This window comes from Ambystoma mexicanum, chromosome 4p (assembly GCF_040938575.1).
Source record: "Ambystoma mexicanum isolate Mex_15411 chromosome 4p, UKY_AmexF1_1, whole genome shotgun sequence".
Taxonomy (NCBI): domain Eukaryota; kingdom Metazoa; phylum Chordata; class Amphibia; order Caudata; family Ambystomatidae; genus Ambystoma; species Ambystoma mexicanum.
This window is the reverse complement of record NC_090927.1, coordinates 1166721553-1166740160: the sequence shown is the minus strand read 5'-3', so window position 1 is coordinate 1166740160 and position 18608 is coordinate 1166721553.

Here is an 18608-nt window from a genome sequence, read left to right as displayed (position 1 = left end):
AGGGGGGAAACCTCTGGGAAGAAAGACCTCCAGCGAAGCGGAGGAGGGGACGGAGAGCGGGAAATACAGAGATCACACTTGGATAGAGCCCCCCCCATACATAAGCAATAGAGGCAAGAGCTATAAAATGAAATCATAAGCACCCTGGAAAAAGCTCACATGTTGAAGACAAGGGAGAAAGGGGGGCAAGCAACTCCACTCAAACCCCAGGCAAGACTAGAGCCGAGTATAAAACAGCTGTGGAGCACTGAAACCCCAACGCCCCCGAAAAGCGGAGGAGCGACTCAAAACCACAAGCCCTAGAGTAACACCCAGAAGCAAAGATGGCAGCAACCAAAGAGGATATGCAAAATTGGTTTAAGGAATTCCAAGAGCAATTCATGTCCTCATTTCACAACCAGTTCAATGCACTGCAAGAGGAAATGAAACAAGCTGTGCAGGAACTGATAGTGGATGCGGCGAAATTATGAGAGAGAACCGACACGCTGGAGAAAGTGGTACAAAATGCGGAAGAAGAAGCACAACAAAGTGGGGAAGCCCTAGAACATATATCACGCCTTACACATAATCTGGAGGTTCAATGTGAGGATCTGGAAAACCGATCTCGGATGTCCAACAATAGAATAAAAAATAAGGCGGAATCAGTGGAGGATAAAAACCTGAAAGGGGCGATCCAACAGGTCTTCACAGACGTTCTAGCAAGTAATGGGGTTGAGGGGATTCAATTGGACTGAGTGCACCACGTGGGCCCAAGGAGAACAGGACACCCGGGCGCACGTCCAGGGGTGTATTAGTGGCACTCATTTTTTTTTTATTTACTTGTATTTAATCATAAAAAAAGATTTTTACAAGAGCGCATTCCAATGTGAATGAAGTCCTTTCATATTTTGTTTGATAAGTGATGCAAGCCTTGCAATTAGATTCGTTGATGGTGCGATCAGACCCCAACTTCCGGTGTCACTTTTATTCTTTCCAAGGCCAGGTTCAGAAGTTTTGCGGCAGCCGTGTGCCATCGAGTCTTTTCTCCTGTTATCAGGCGCTTCCACCAGATATGTTTGTTCCCCGCGAAGGAGGTGGCCGTCAAAGTGGAGAAGTAGGCGATCCTGGCCGGCTGAAGAGCCGGACAACACATCAGTAGATGTTTAATCGATTCAATGTCCTCGGGATTTGCACAGAGTCTACAAGTTTTTTTCTCCAAGCCTCCTCTGATAGCTAAGATTTCTCTAGTCGGTAAGACTTTTAGGCGTGCTTTTAGAACAGTTCTCATCAGTAGTTTATCAGGGTATTTTTTGCAGTACACCATCGGTTCTTTCAATTTGTTAGTGTTCATTGGAAGGTGTGCTAGAAGTTTGTACGATGATGCTAAATCAGTCGTGTTGATCCAGTCCCAGCATTCTAGTTTAGTTTTTATCCTAGTTGGGTTTTCCTTCAGTTCATCTTCAGTACACACTATTTGCTGTAATTTTTGTTTTTGATCCGCAGCCCACTGGTTCATAGTCTGATTGAAATCTTTTTCCAGTTCTGTTGCCATTATTTGATAGATTTCGAGACTCTCAGGGTGAATAATTTTCCTATATAGCTGAAGAGAGCTATGGTCCACTACTGCCTTTAGAGACAGAAGGCCAAGTTCTCGCCTGATCGGAGTGATCGGGGTTGAGTTAGGTAGACCCAGGACGGCTCTCCATATATGACCTTCCAGTTTTTGCCAGCGTAAGGGAGGGATTGAAGGTATGGCGTCCATGCCATGAACAGTGACGGCACAATTTTAGCTTTGTAGTAGTTTATAGCTGGTTGGAGTGAGAACTTTCCGTATTTCCGGTCAACCAATCTCAGCTGTGCTGTCAGATTTTTGGTTTTCAACCATAAGATAGTTTGCATGCTGCCAGATTTCTTCGAGCTGTCCAACTGTACTCCCAAATATTGGAAGGAGTCCACCACTTCAATTTGTGTCTCGTTGAGATGCCACTGAAACCGCTTTTTTTTTTATGGCCGTTTTTTGTAAAATCGTTATCTTTGTTTTGTCTTTGTTAATCTCCAGGTTGTTTTCCTGTATGTATGATGACAGATTATCCAGTTGACGTTGGAGGCCCACCTGGGTAAGGTCGAGTAGAATTAAGTCGTCCACGTACAGCAATCTCGGGATTGGTGTAGAACCTATTTTAAGTGGGAATGTTCTGATCTTGCTTTGGCTATCCTTGAAGTCTCCCAAAAATGATATAAATAGCGCCGGGGCCAGGGGGCAGCCTTGCTTTACCCCGCAACATGTTTGGATGGGTTTTGATGTGAGGCCTGCGTTGTTTAGGCGGACTCTTATGCAAGTGTCACTATGTAGACTGATTATGGGCTCCAGGATTGAATTTGGACAGTCCCAAGTCTTCAGTTTCGCCCATAGTTTCTGCCTGTCTACTCGGTCGAAAGCTTGAGATAAATCAACAAAGGCAAGAAAGATGCGAGGGCCACCTGTCCGGACTCTTTCTTTGAGTATGGTTAAACACATAATGTTTGCGCTGGTGCTTGCGTTTTTCTGAAAACCTGTTTGTAGAGGATCAAAGCAGGTTGCTGAGATCGTCCATTTTCGAAAATGAGAGAGAAGGATGGAGGCGAAGATCTTCCCAATAACATCCAGAAGTGCTATCGGCCGATAGTTCACAGGGTCGTCTCTGGAACCTTTTTTGAAAATTGGGACGATCAAAGCTTTTGACCATGATTCCGGTACTGTTCTTTTTTCTCTGCAGAGTTTGAAGATTGCACTTATGAGATTAGACCACTCATCTGGATGTTGTTTTAAGTCGCAATTTGCTAAGCCATCCGGTCCGGCTGCTCTTGATGAGTTCAGTTTCATTATTGTAAATTTGATGTCACTTACATCTGTCAAATCCACCCATGGTGAGTCCGGAACTCTAATAAACGCCTCCTTTTGTTCTTCTGGTTGTTGGAACAGATTCGAGAAGTGCATAATCCAGTTTTCTTCTGGAACTGGGTTTATCATGTGCGAGTTTGAGATCTTATTAGATTTGTTTATCACAGCCCAAAAGTCACGGGATTTTTTGTTGGCTAGTGCCTTCAGCATCTGCTCGGCGTCCGCTTGATATAGAAGGCTTCTTGTATTTTTCAGCCATTGTTTATAGCATCTAGTTTCTACTTTGAGAGTTTCCCAAAGTGATGGTAAATTCCGGCTTCTTGCTTCTCTTAGTTTTCTTAGTGTTCTGCGTTTTACGACCAAAGTTGCATTGTATTCGTGGGTGTGCTGGGTCGACTGCATGTTCAGGTTGTTTCTAGGCTTCTTGAAGGCCAGGAGGAGAGGAATGTAGCTCGATCTAGCCACACCATCTTGCAGTGTTGTATCCGAGATTAAGGTTGTAAACTGGTCTTTACGTTTGCAGACATCTGATGCAATCATCCGTAAGCGAGTTTGTTGTGGGTTTGTCTCCATTTCTGGAACATAGAATTACGATACAGTCCCCTTATGTTTACATTTGAGATTTAGTAAGTTATGGTCGCAATGATTTGTTTTGACAACGTTGAAGGAGACTATGTTGCGATGTAGGGAATCAGAGACAAAGATGTAGTCAAGAGTGGCCAATGATGGTTCACGTTCCCAAGTTGGTAGCAAGGAATCTGAATCCGTCGCTGAGGATGAGTTGTGAAGGTTTCGAGATTTCATGATTCTGTTCCATGCCAAACCCCTGTTTAACGAGGTCGAATTTGTGGATATTTTTCTTTGATTTGGGCTGGACGTTGCGCAGTTGGCGTTTAAGTCACCACAGATCATGATATTAAAGGATTTGTAGTTAATCGCAATTTCATCAATTGTGTTGGTTACTTCTTCGCACATGTTCTCAGTTGAAGTCTTTTGGGGATTCCAATAGACGTTTATTATTGCTACAACATCTTGTGTTCCAGACTTAGTTTTGAAAGTGCTTGGATTCCATGTAGTTAAAACTGCCAGGATTTTGTAAGTCCGCTTTATGACCTTTATGATTTCTATCCCGGAACCAGTCCGGATCGCTGTTAGTAGACCTGATGAAGGGCGGCCAAGTGGTCCCTTATGGGCCGGGATATTTCGATACAATAGCCATCGAGTGCCGGTTTTTCACGCAGCCAAGTCTCTTGCAAGCATATGATGTCATAACAGCTGAGATCATGGCTCTCAGATTTGGCGAGCTGTGCGTGTCCCCTGGTATTCCAAGATGCTATACTTATAATGTTGCTCACTGAAGTTGTCGCAGACGAATGGGATGGGATATCATCGACTTTGCATCCCCAGGTGATTGCTATTTTTTCTGTCCCGACGTTAGAATACTGCGAAACCAGCTCCATTTGTCCTTCTTTGTTGCTTTTTCTGTTTCATGCTGGGTTTGTTTCGTTCTTCTTGCGGACGGGTCCTCAGTCGTTGAGGGTCTGCGTTCATGATCGCGGAAACGTAATGATGTGGCTGGTTTTGTCACTCGATCAGACTTGTGATTTTGTCTCCTCTCTTGTCTGTGTTCAAATCTTTCGTCACTCCTTGACTTGTGTGGTCAATGGGAAACTGTTGTTGGACTTTGACCTCGTCTTCCAGATCTGTATAAGTCTTCAGTTCTATATTTGAACCTGTAGTTCCTTTTTGGGGAAGTTCTGTGAAAATGTCCTGGAGAGTCTTTGGGTCTCGTAATAGGGATCTTCGATAAGTTAAACCCCAAGTGTGCTAGTTCCAGGTAGGCGTCATGGGAGAGTTCTTTCAAGGCACGCTGTTTAATGTGCAGAAACGCCTTTGCTAGTTTCTTTCTATGATATGGTTCAATTAGTACAAAATCGTCTGATTTTAAGTTTTGCAGGGATTTGGTCTTTTTAAGTGTTTTCAGCACCGTATTGCGGTTTAAGATCATATATTGGTCGATTGAGGGTTTTTGTTCAATCTTGAAGAGACGTGTTTTCAATAAATACGGACCACTATGTCTAGCGTGATCGTCCCTTACGCTTTTTGGTGAACGCTTATTACGGAAAGAATTAGGGACTGTTTTAGATGATCACGAGCCGTCGAATCCGGTACAGGAATGGGGTCTTTTAGTTCTAGTTTTTTCCCTTGCGTCACCTTGTTGGATACTGCGGTAGGATTGATGGTTTGGACACGATTGCCTTTCATGGCTCCAGGATTCGTTGAATCCTCTTCGGCTCCATCTAGGTGTTGACTTAGGTCCATCAATGAGCTCTGGCCTATAAAATCTTCAACCGATCTCGGAGAGGAAGACGTGCAAATTAGTTGTTAGCACTTTGGGTTGGCTGAGGTAAGATCGTGGTTGCTTTTGCTAGTTCCTTTTGTTTATTTCTCTTTGCCAGCAAAGGATCCAGAGCCGACACTGTTTGTTCTCCGTTTCCTCTCAGTTCATTATTCGCTGCGATTTTCAATAATGGTTTACTTTTGGTTGCCGGTGTTGTCATTTCTAATATTCCTATCGTTTTCTGATGATTAGACACTGTTGCGATACTTTGGGAAGGCTTTTCTGTTTGCTTTTTGAAGACCGGTGCCAGATCTCGAGACAAAAGTGGCCCTTCGGTCTGAGATTCTTTTTCCACTGTAGCCGGGGGCTGGATTGAGACGGGACAGAACTTCTTCTAGCCTACTCAGCTTTGCGTCCCATGTATCACTCCGATCTTTATTCTTTTGGTCCAGCGCTGTGATAAACCCTTCAACGAAGATCAGTTTGCTATGCATCATTGCAGTTAGAACCGCACTGTCTTTCAATGAATCGTTAATTGCTTCGTATAGCTTACTGAAGGCTGCTAAGACAATTGTGATGGCTGACATGATAATTGGGAGATCTGTTTTTTTTAAGGAGAATCTTTATTGCCTGGAGCTGCAATTTCGCTGAGCCTTCGATTTTTTGGGGGTGATTTGAGATGGGGTGTTTGTTGAGATGCTTGGTTTGAAGCTTGCTTGTGACCGTCCGGGCTGAAAGTCTCTACGTCTGGGGTCCGATGATCTGGCAGGGGGCCTATATCTGGTGACATCACATATGGGCTGGATTTTCGTTGTGAGACCTTTTTAGGCATTGAGGAGGTTTGCATGCCCTGTTCAGGGCTTTTAGGGCTGGATGATTTTAATGACACGTGAGGATTGATCTCCAGCATGTGAGAGTTTTCCATGACAAATCAGTTAACATCCACTGTATTGCTGCTTTTTCGGTTTATGTCACTTTCTATGTTCGGAGCGGACATGTATTTTGGGTTTGATTCGCCCCTTTCAGGTGGCTCTTCATTTCTCGTGGCTTCCAAAACTTCTCTCGCTCCCATTAGTTGGTTTTTGCTGGCCGTTTGAGTCTGGGCCTGGTTTGACAGCCCAGAGGTTAATTTCCGTGATTTGCTCACCGGCGGTAAATCCTGTATGGCCTCTAGAATTTCTGCATCTGATAATTCTTTTGTTTGATTTAATTTTCTTTTGAATTGTTTGTTTATAAAGTCTTTCAGGGCACTGGAGAGAAGGGGAGCCGGTAAAGTTGACTTTCCTGTTGCCCTGGCTCTATGTATTTTTGTTTTTACATTTGTCGACGTCATTTTCTTTCTTTTTTGACTTTGTTTGGGAGCTTCCTGCGAGTCTTTAGCTGCTAATTTCGACGTGGTAACTGTCTCCAAATGGGCGCTAGACAGATCAAGAAGCAAGTCTGTATGCAAAAGTGAGCATGGGCTTCTTGGATGGACGGGCAAACCCATTGGGGTTCCACGAGGCGAATCCCCTGCTGCATCCTCAATTCCCTGTGCAGAAGGTTCATCCCCAGCTGATTCTGGGGGGCCGAGTGAAGGTCTATTTTGTTTGAAGATTCTTGAGAGGCATGATACTGAGCCTTCACCGTACTTCTCATTGCATTGCTGCTGGAAGTTTCGTCCGTCGTGAAACCCTTTGTGGAGCCCACTGATTCAGGCCGTGAGACGGTGTCGTTCTGGGCGGGCTTTGTGCTTGAATTTTCCTCCTTACTCGAGCTCCTCGAGCTCCGATTTCCTTGAGGATCCGCGGATTGAATTATGGCGGAAATTCATTCTTTGGGGGCAACCCCCTTTACTTTCGCATCCGAGATGCCCCTTCCCGTGGCCACACTCCCTTCGCCCACGGCCGGGTGCGCAGGTGCCCAGGCCAACCGTCCTCCGACGGGTGAATCCCGGGCGCCGCTCGTCTTGTTTCCGAGACGGGGAGGCAGAGCCTGCCGGGCGGGGGAGTGGTTGCCGAAGGGAGGGGGGCGAAGCGGCTGAAATCCAGCGGATCGCGAGGCATCTAGGGGCCTCAAACCTTGGGTCCGTGCCGCCGGAGGGACCGGGGAAACAAGTATGTCAAGTATTGTGTTCTTATTTGACTCAGTGATTTTACCAGGTAATTCTGTTTTTGCCACTTCTGAATCTGAGGTTTCCAATGCGTTTAAGGTTGTATCGATCAAAGAGCTTATTGATGTATATGTTGACTCAAAGGATGTTGTCGAGGCACTCTGAGGTTCAGCCTCGATCCTGTGAGTAGTTTCGAGCCCTTGATCGTTGTTTCCTGTGGCCCCTATCGGAAAAAAGATGATATTCCCCGTGTTTGTTGTAGTTTTAGTGGTCGGTGGTACGACTATCGTTGCTTTTGGCGGTAAACGCTGTCCTTTCGGTATTTTGATAGTCGGCGTAGTTTTGGGTTTTGTTTTCTTATTATCGGTTGACTTCAGGGAACTCCGTAAAATTCGGAGGGATAACTCCGAGGAGGATTTCATTGTAATGGTGTTTGGTGTAATGGTGTTTGCGGACTGAACAGGCTGAGTCTGAGATGTTACTGTCTGTTTTAGTGTCTCCATTGCCTCCATTGTCTGCAGCAGACTGCAGACGACTGCTCTCCCTCTGCTCTCGCTCCGCTCACCGCTCTGCGGAATATGACAGCCTTAAAACACTTCTCACAGCGTAGAAAGACTGCAGGCGACTGCTCTCCCTCTGCTCTCGCTCCGCTCACTGCCAATGACAGCCTTAAAACACTTCTCACAGCGTAGACAGCGTAGAAAGACTGCAGACGACTGCTCTCCCTCTGCTCTCGCTCTGTTCTTAATTTGGGTGGCACTCATTTCATATACCCAGAAGGAAAAAATTCTGAGGACAGCAAGGACGGCGGGTCAAATTCGAATGAATGGAGAGGAAATTCAACTTTACCAAGACCTGGCACAGGCTAACCTACAAAAAAGGAGATGGATGGGCCCAGTGGTGAAATTTGCGGTCCACATAGAACTTCAGTGCTCTAGCCACATCCAGAGAGTGCAAAGTCCTCTCAGCCAGCGATGAAGGCGACAGGAAGAAAACGGGTAACACCAAGGGCTCGTTGAGATGGAAGTCTGACGGCAACTTGGGCATGAAAGAGGGGTGCGTCCGCAGCACCACCCTCGTCTCGTGGAATGTCAAGTAAGGTGGTTTACAAGAAAGGGCCTGAATCCCTCCCACTCGTCGTGCGGAGGTGATGGCCACAAGAAACGTTGTCTTCCACAATACAAACTTCAACTGTGCCGAATGCATCGGCTCCAACGGGGGACCCATGAGCCTAGTCAGCACCACATTGAGCTCTCACGCCGGGGCCGGAGCCTTCACCGGCGGGAACAAACGGAAAAGTCCTTTGATGAATTCCTAAACCAGGTGGTGTGACCGCAACGACGACCGCCCCGGAGTTCTGGTGTAACAGGAAATAGCCACCAGATGAACCTTGATGGAAGCATGGGCCAACCCTGCCTTGGCCAGAGACAGCAGATACGGTACCACCTGCAGGGCCATAATCCGTAGAGGGTAGAGCTTCTGTGCACAGCACCAGACGGCGAACCTCTTCCACTTATGGCCGTAGCATTTCAGTGTTGACAAAGCCCTGGCCTTGCCAAGCACCTCCTTGCAGTCCGCCGGAAGTTCATATCCACCAAACTCTAGCGCTGCAAGAGCCAGGCCTGAAAGTTCAGCGACCCTACGTTGTGGTGCAGAATCGCGCCTCCTTCTCTGGCGAGATCTGCGTCCGCCGGAAGCTTGACTGGAGGGGACGCGGACATGTCCAGAAGGTCCGGGTAACATATCTGCCTCGGCCACGCCGGTGCAACGAGTATCATCCTGCACCGGGACCATCTGAGTTGACTGATGAGTCGCAGAAGCAACGGCAACGAGGGAAACGCATAGAGGAACAGACCGTCCCAGGGGAAGGAGAATGCATCCCCCATGCTCCCCGGCTAGGGTAACCTGCGGGCGAACCTCCGGCACTTGGTGTTCGTCACAAACAGATTTATCTGGGGATTGCCCCATCGTCGAAACAGTAGGTCCACCTGCTCCTGCCGAAGCTCCCACTCGTGGCAAGAGCGCAGCTCCCTACTGAGTGAGTCGGTGACAGTGTTCTTCACTCCTGCCAGATGAAAGGGTACCAGGAACATCCTCTGGGCGACGGCCCAGTGCCATAGATCCTGCGCTTCCTTGGAGAGAGCCGGTGATCTGGTGCCTCCCTACTTCCAAATGTAGAACATCGTGGTGGTGGTGTCGGTGAAGACCCGCACCACCATGCCTTTGAGGGACGGAAGGAATGATCCGAGGGCCCAAAACACGTCCCGGAGCTCCAGGACGCTTATGTGCAATGACATCTCCTCCGGTGGCCAAAGGCCTCTTGCGTGGAGATTTCCGGTGTGTGTGCCCCATATCTCCAGGGAGGCGTCCGTTGTCACAGTCTCCTGGTGTGCTGGGGTCTGGAAGTCTGTGCCCGCCCCTAGATGCGCGCGGATGCACCACCACTGAATCGCTCGATGGAATTTCTCGTTGAGGGCGATCTTGTTTTGGAAGCTTCCCGAAACTTGGATCCAACGGGCGTCGAGGAACTCTTGCAGCAGCCGCATCTGCAGCCTGCACAGCCGAATGAGGTAGATGCACGATGACATCATGCCAAGCAGGGACCTCACCCTGGCAACTTCCATGGTCAACAGCCATTGTACCTTGCCCAGTATGGCCTTTATCCTGTCCTCCGACGGAGAAGCCAGGCGCGACATTGTGTCGAGCTTGGCCCCCAGGAACAGAGCGTCCTGCGATGGCTCCAAGCAGGACTTCACATAGTTTATTGAGAACCCCAGTTCCGTGAGCAGGCGGACGGTCCTCGCTGTGTGCTCAACGGCAAGTTCTCTTGACTTCGCTCGGATGAGCCAATCGTCCAGGTACGGGTAGACGTGGACCCCTTGCAGGCACAGCTGAGCCGCCACCGGGCCAGTCACTTGGTGTAGACCCTTGGCACCGACTTCAATCGGAAGGGAAGGGCTTTGAATTGATAGTGCTGACCCTGGACCAGGAAGCGCAGAAACTTTCGATGCCCCTTGTGGATGGGGATTTGAAAATAAGCTTCCTCCAGATCTAGTGATGACAGGAAGTCCCCTTCCTCCAGCTGTCCCAGCACGTGCTGAAGGGTGTCCATCCGAAACATCTGGGACTTGCTGTATCTGCTGAGGCGGCATAGATCCAGGATGGGCCGCCAACCGCCGGTCTTCTTCCTGACAAGGAAGTACCACGAGTATACTCCGGAGCCCCAGAGCCTCTTTGGAAAAAGCTCGATCGCGCCCTTTTTTTACCATCGCCTGCACCTCTAGAAGTAGTTGAGGGATGTGATTTTCTTGCCTGGCCACTGGTGGAACGCAGGGACACTTCCTTTGGAACTCCAGTGTGTGTCCGTGGGCCAGGGCGTCCAGCACCCAACAGTCGGTGGAGATTTACTTCCACAGACAGACGCGTGGGGGCCAGGCGTCATGGGCAGTTCAGTCCTGCTTCATCGCGGACGACCCACTCTGGGATGCTTGGCAACGATTTCCACCGGCTTTGCTGCGGCCCCTGTAGGCTTCCTGGGCCAAGGAACGGGATGGTTGGCGGTACGACGAGAATTTGCCACTGAATCCTATGGAGGCACCCTGTGACTTGCCTCCAGATGCCCGAAAGGATCGTTGTCGTTGCTGGAGTGTGCCCAAGGCATGGCCTGTCTCTGAGTCTTCCTTGATGGCCTGCAGTGACTCGTCCACCGTCCTGCCAAACAAGTTGTCCCCGTCGAAGGGCATGTCCAATACCCACGTCTGGATGTCCCGACGGAAGTTGGTGGCCTTGAGCCAACCACGCCAGCGAAGGTAAAAGTGTCCGCGATGTCCGTGGCTACCGTGATTGCATGGTCCTAAGCCACCTAGCCTTCTTGTAGGATTTCAAGGGCCTCTGCCCTCTTGGCATCTGGGAGGAAGTCCAGGAGAGGGGCGATTTTAAACCACAGCTCCCTGTCGTAGCAGGCCACAATGGCGAGAGCGTTGGTCACCTTAATGGTCGACGAGATGACCGGACCTCCCATGGCGTCTAGCCTCTTTCCCTCGCCGTCCAGTGGGGAAGTGGAAGTCGATGCCGCCGACCCTGCCGATTTCTTTCTGGCTGCCGCCGATACCACCAAGTCAGGGACAGTTGCACTCTGAGGCACTTTGGTGCAGAGTCTAGAACCTGGTATTTCTTCTCGTACCGGTCTCAGAGGCCATAGAGATCATGGCATGGAAGGAACCAATCTCGTTGGGGGGAGAAGCCCTGGGTACCGTCGATGGGAGGTCTGTTCCGTCGTCGTCGCCTGTACCCATCATCGCCGTTTCCGGCTCCGTCTCGTCCCTCTTCGAGGGGATGGAAGGGTACGGTGGAGGAGGGTGGACTTGTCTCCTCTTAGCTGGTGGATCCTCTGATGGTCCAGGCGCCGGCTCATCCGTCGGCGTGGGCAGTCTTGTCCGTATCTCCATGCACATGATATGCAGAGCTTGTAGGATGTCCTCCGACCTGTCCGTCGTGGAGGAGGCGGTTGCAATGGGAGTGTCAGAAGTGGCGTAGGGTCTGGCTTCTCCCCGCCCTGCTGTTCCTCGTCGGTTCCCTCGTCGCTCTCCCCATCTGCCTCATCAGGGTCCTTCCCGTAGGGCCCGGCCTAGGCACCCTTCTTCTTAGACACTGTCAGACCTGAAAGCTCCTCCTCGGAAGAGATCTCCGAGTCTAGCTGGACCACTGCGTCCCCCCCTCTTCTTCTCGGCCAGGGGAGATGGTCTCGTGGAGATGGTCGACATCTTCACGGGAGTCTTCTCAATGGGAACGAATGACGATTCCCTCCGGGCGGGCAGGGAAACTCTCGCCTTTGTAGATGTCTCCTGGGAACCAGCATCCGTGGCCTTCGCCAGCAACGCCACCACTCCTTCAACAGACGCTTTCGCCTGGTGAACCTGGACCTTCACGACCTTGGGCGCGTCTGAGGCTTTCACCGTGGGGGGAGGGTCAGCGCCTCACTCCCCCTTGGCTTTCTCCGTCAGAGTCGATTGGACATTCTCCCGAAGCTTACCCGGTTGCTCCGACTTCCTTCTCTTTGCCGAGCCAGAGCGTTGGCTCGTGGTTGACGGCGTCAGCGATGCTGCACCCAGCCTGGCTGCCGCGGAGCCCGTACCAATGGAGCTCCTGGTGCCTGTAGACTCGCAGTGCTTTATTTATTTATTATTTATTTGTATAGCGCTGCAGCCCGCAGGCATTAGAGCGCTTTCCATATAGACAAGGAACATGGTGACGGGAAAACAAATAGGTGTGGGTGGATTAGTTTAAGGTGCTCAATTAATGGGTGATTATTTGAATAGAAAGGTTTTCAGTTTCCTTTTAAAACATTGCAGGTTTGTTACCGTTCTTAAGGGCTCGGGTAGAGTGTTCCATTTTGCTATTGCTTTGGTTGGGAATGCACTACCTAAGCAGTTCGTTTTCTTGGATGGCTTTGGCCTGTAAGAGTCCTTTGTTCATATCTCTTGAATTGTTTTTGGAGGTAAATTGGTCTATTTCCATTTGTGGAGCAGTGAACCAACGTCAGGGATTTGAATGTGATTCGTTCATCTATAGCTAGCCAGAGCAGGTTCCTCCTTTCTCCTGTGATGTAGTCCCTTTTTGTTTTGCTGGTGATGGTTCTAACTGCGTTGTTCTGAATCACCTGGCACTGATTTATGCATTTTTTACTAGCTCCCAGCATGAGTGCATTTCCATAATCTAATCTTGAAAGAATCTGTGGGGCTCCCGTCGCCGGAGTGCCCTCAAAGGTCTTAGAAGACCGCTCAGATTTCTTCTTGGGAGAAGTATGTTGCCGGGGCTCACCTGCCACCGGGTTCTTTGTCTCCAGTCACTCAGCGAGCCGCTTGCTACGGTCCTTCATGGTGCGGGCGGACATGTCCTTGCAGAATGCACAGGCTTCCCCCACGTGCAATTTGTCTGACTGTAGGCAGTAAAGGCACCGGGAGTGCCCATCCTCCAGGAAAATGTTCCATAGTCCACATCCTGGGCAGATCCTGAACAGAGGCGTCGAGTCTCCTTTATCTTCGGCCATGTTCAAGCGGGGTAGGCCTCACGAATCTTCTGGAATCCTCCAAGAAGCGAAGTTCGACAAAAATGTGCCCTTGAGGGGCGTAGAAGCTTCAGAAAACGGGTCCCCGGTAATCAGATGATGAATCAGTGGAGCTTGAGGCTCAGTTGACTGAAAAAAATAGAGAAAACTCTTTGAAAAAACACAATACGCAATAAAAGCTCGAGAGCTATAGCACGAGGACTCCCAACACTTGAACGTGCGGTAAAAATCTGAAGATGGCTGCCAGAGTAGGGGCTTAGGTAGAGGGCAGTCATTGGCTGGGGGCAGTATGACCAGGAGACCAGTGATTGGTTACTAGTAGAAAGACAGTTCAGAAAGGAAACTGTAACTGATTTTTTCTTTACCAGGGATTCCCAGCCTGACCACGGGGAATATTCATGAGCATGTGAATCCATGCCAGACCCCATGCTGGAGAAAGAACAATTCTCCAGGAAGGGGGTAAGATGACAAACATACTATTTGGCATGCGCCCACAGGGGAGGGGGAGAAGAGGTGAGCATCGTGGAATCCTGGTGGGGTTTAGAAGTCACCACGATGACTATTTCTCTGGGTAATGATGAGGGCCAGGCGCGATGGACAAATCATCTGTGCGAACACAGGAACCTGGGCCATCCTCAGGGGAAGGGTAGGGAGGGAAGCAACAAGTTGGGGGTTGTTGGTGAGGAAGGGGAGCTGTGAGGGGGGAGTTAAAGGGGAGTGGGACGCCAGAAGAGTTGGGGAGGGGAAGGATCAGAAATAAAGGGAGGGAAAAATAAAGACGAAACGCAAATGGGGGAAGATTAAAATCCTCACATACAATATAAGGGGACTGAATACCGCAGTAAAAAGGAGAACGATAGAAAACATTCTGCGCAGGGAAAAATTTGATATTCTCATGTTACAGGAAACCCATATTAGTAAGAAATATAGGGGGAATCTGCAAATTAGATGCTATACACGCAAGTCTACCATGCAAACCCTGGAGCTAAGAAAGCAGGGGTACTAATAGCGTTCCACGATAAACTGGCCATGCAAATCCAAGGGTCAATGGTGGATAAAGAGGGTAGAAACGTATTCCCCGAATGCGACCCTAGAAGATAGAGCATGGTTACTTTAGCATCATTATATGGCACAATCACAGGTCAGGATGGGTTCTTGTGAGATGTCTAGCTAATTTAGAGAATTTCACCAAGGGAGAAATAATAATGGCAGGGGGACCTACATTTAGCATGACAGCCCAAAGTGGATAGGTCTGGGGTCTCAGACCAGGGTTCACATGCCCCCTCAAAGGCCTTACGGCAGAAAATGTATACATTAACACTCCCAGACATGTGGAGGGTAATAAGGGGTCACTCACAGGGTTTAACACAGTACTCTCATATACATACCCCTATGTCCAGAATAGATTACATATGGGTGTCCACGGGATTAATGGGGAAGTGCAAAATATAGAACTGGGAGCAATCTCGCCATCCGATCATGTCACATTGTGGATGGGAATCTCTATGAAGAATAGGAAAGCGGGGCTTTGACAGTGGAAAATGCTGGCTGTCCTCTTACACAATCAAGTACAGGTAGCCACAATAAGAGACAAGATTGAGCAATATTTCGCCAAAATGTGACAGAAGGCGTTACACAAGAAACAGTATGGGATGCCTTCAAGGCAGTAATGAGGGGACACATGATAGCACTTAAAGCAAGAAGAGATAAACAGAGTTCAGTGGGAAAAGGAACTAGAGTGGAAACTATGCAACATCGAGAGAGAATTTTCCAAGATCCCTAGTATTGGATTAAATAGGGCGATGCGTCATGTTCATGGACAATTGGAAGCCATTAGAACTAACCAGGCCAAGAAGGGTCTCCTATATTTAAATCATTGGAACTATGTAAAAGCTAATAAAGCAGATAGTATTTCACAAACCGGGTAAAGATTACCAGGGTCATACAGGCCAATAGCATTAATCAATTTAGACACAAAATTATATACGAAGGTGCTTGCTAATCGACTAACATGCTTACTCCCCAAACTGATTGGAAACGATCAATCAGGATTCATTCTGGCAAGGCAAATATTTGATAAAGAAATGTGGAATTGTCCATTTGATAGAAAAAATAGGGATAACCCAAAACACAGCAATTTTTGTTTCATTAGATGCAGGAAAAGCATTCGAATGGTCCCTGCTGTTTTGCATCTTAGAATGCATGGGGTTCGGGAAAAATGTTATACAAATGGTGCAAACCAACTACAATTCACTGGGAATCCGTGTCGCCCTGAACAGAATAGTAACAGATAAAGTAGCACTGAGTCGGGGCACTAAACAAGGCTGTCCCTCATAACCATTGCTTTATGCGATTTACTTAGAACCACTATTAAAAAAAATGTGCAACACTGATCAAATTACAGGAATAGAAATGGCGGGAATAGCACAAAGTAGTTGCAGTCGCAGACAACATGCTGACAGGACTGACAGACACTGAACATTCACTCCATGTTCTGATGCAGGAGGTAGATATCTATGGAAGGACCTTGGCTCTAAAGTTTAATAGGCAGAAATCAGAAATGTTATACCTGTCGGAAGATCAAGACAAGATAGATAGCCTAGCTACAAAAATACAATTAAAACAAGCCGAAAAAGACATGACATATATAGGTATAAAACTCACTAAAAAGATAGGCCAACTATCCACCGCTACTAGAAAGAATAATAAATGACCTGGTAAAATGGAAACCATTAACAGTGTCATAGTGGGGGAGGATAACCCATAGAAATTAACTATTATTTTCAGGCATTGCCCATTAGAGTGCCAAAATCATTTTTCAAGTCCCTTAACAAAGCAATGTCATCATGTAGTTGGAAAAAAAAGATGTCTCAGAGTAGCAATGGCAATCTTAACAGCCCCAGGAACAAAGGGGGCATGGCCATTCCACATTTTAATAAATATTATGAAGCAGCACAGATGAGGGTGGTGAAAGAATGGTCAGCAGGGGCCTACATAAAACATGGGCCAGACAGGATAGAGCGGTGGTGGGGACACGCCTATCAGGGTTGCTGTGGTTAAACAAGCGGGACAGACATCCCAATCTCAAGATCAGTGAAGTATTAGGGGTGGGGATGAAGGCTTGGGATGCAGCAATAGAAAAAGGGACACTTACAACGTCTCTGGCCCCTTTATGCCAAATGTTTGGGAATCCCGACTTCCAACCGGGAATGGGGCAAAGAGTCCACAAGAAATGGGTGGACGCTAGATGCACTAAAATATGAGATATGTATCAGGGACAAGCCATAAGGTCATTTGATAACTGTATACAAGAGTTGGGCTCCCCATTTATTAAACAAGCTGCAACAAGACAACTAACGCCATTTGAAAAAATATATAACATTCCACACAGGCTCAAAGAATTTGATCTCTAATATCTATAGATTCCTGAACGAACATGATGAACCAATAAAATGGAGTTATATGAAAAAAAATGGGAAAAGACCCTAGGGGACTCAATACGAAAGGAACACTGGGAATATTTGTGGGGGGGCATCCCAAAAATAACTTGTGCCATACAGCTAAGAGAAATGTGGACACAAATAGTATTACAATGGCATTACACACCCGAAAGGATGCATGTAATGTTTCCAGTCATCAAATCAATGCTGAAGGGGGGGGTAAAAAAGTGGAGGACTGGAAACATATGGAGGGACTGCCCGAACCGACAGACGTTCTGGGATGGGGTTAAATCACAAATGCAAAGAATGTATCAGGGAGTGGACCAGCTAGTAGAAACGGTATGGTTGTGTGTTATGTGGGAACCAAAGTCGAAAGTCCCTACCAAAATACAGAAAAGGGGGTTTATGATATTTGTAATAGCGGCGTGGCTGGTGATAGCGCAAAAATGGAAGCAGCAATCGCCACCCACACTCCAAGACTGACTCCAAAAGGCTTGGTCCTTTTTGTTTTTGGCAGAATAGGTAACATAAGATCCCAGGAGACCAAGAGGGCTTCAAGAAAGCCTGGGGACCGGCTCTGAACTACTTACTAAGTGACTACATAATGCAATGGTGCCCACACAAGATAAGAATACTGGACGAAGAGCAATCGCCCAGCGTGAAAGATTACCAAAGGAACTTTTGTTTTGTTTATTGTTTGTGGTTCAGCAGGCCTTCTAAGGCAAGAGACTTTGCCGGAAAGAGACTTGACCCCAGAAGGTCTTGGCATTGTTGAAAGGAACTGTAATGTTGTGCTGGCGAGGCCCAGGAGTGTGCTGTGCTCAAAGGTCCTGCCTTGTCCCGTGCACAAAACTTGGGGAAGAGAGGCCCCTGGCTATAACATCCCGATTTTTCATTGTGAACACATTTCTTTTCTTGTGAACATTATCCCACACTCTTTGTGAAATTAGCTGTAAGGATTGATTGGCAATAGATTTTTCTAGTACAGGCCCTTTATTTGACAAGACGCCACTAGGACTGCCGTATTATTTGATGGTCATAGCTTGCTGTTAGGGAGAATTCTCTGTTAAGGCTAATTTCTTAAATCTAGTGAGTCCCCCAGCAGCTTTGCTGGATTTTTGGGGTTTATTGTTTTCTCCTGCTAAGAGTGAGACTTTTTTTCTCCCACTCTTAGGCATGATTTGAGAATGTCCTTTGACTATATAATGCGTTTTATGGGCTTTGGGGTCTTTTACTCCATAGGGCTTCATATGTTTTTGGTATATGTGTTACACAGCACCCTCAGTGCAGTAACACAGGGGTGTCATAGTGACCCCCAAACATAGACTCCATACCCTGGGACTGACTACTGTCTCCCAGGGCATGTAAAGTCACCATTGGCTTTTACTAGTCTCAAATTGCGAACAGAACCAGTACAAACCATCATATTGTGGAAGCACTGGTAGGGGTAATTCGATTGCCCCTAGGTCTGTTTTACAAGGGGGCACTGCCCAGTCCCCCCTTGTCGAGTTTCTGGCTGGTGGCAGTGGATACCACGCGAAATATTCCACCGGAATATTTCCCACGGGATTTTCCCATTCATTTTAAACGCACCATTTTTTGGTGCAATGTTAAAGATACCGCCGGGTTATTTATTTTATATTTATTCCCCGGTTGGGTCTTTTTGCCAGGACTCGGTTTTAAAATGACGTTTGTGTTCGCCTCTGAAACTCTAACCCAAGTCGAGCCCTTTGTTCCACTTTTTGGCGGGCTTCTCCACAGAAGCCCTCCAAATGGTGCCACTCGGTGTGGGGTCAACAGGATGTGTG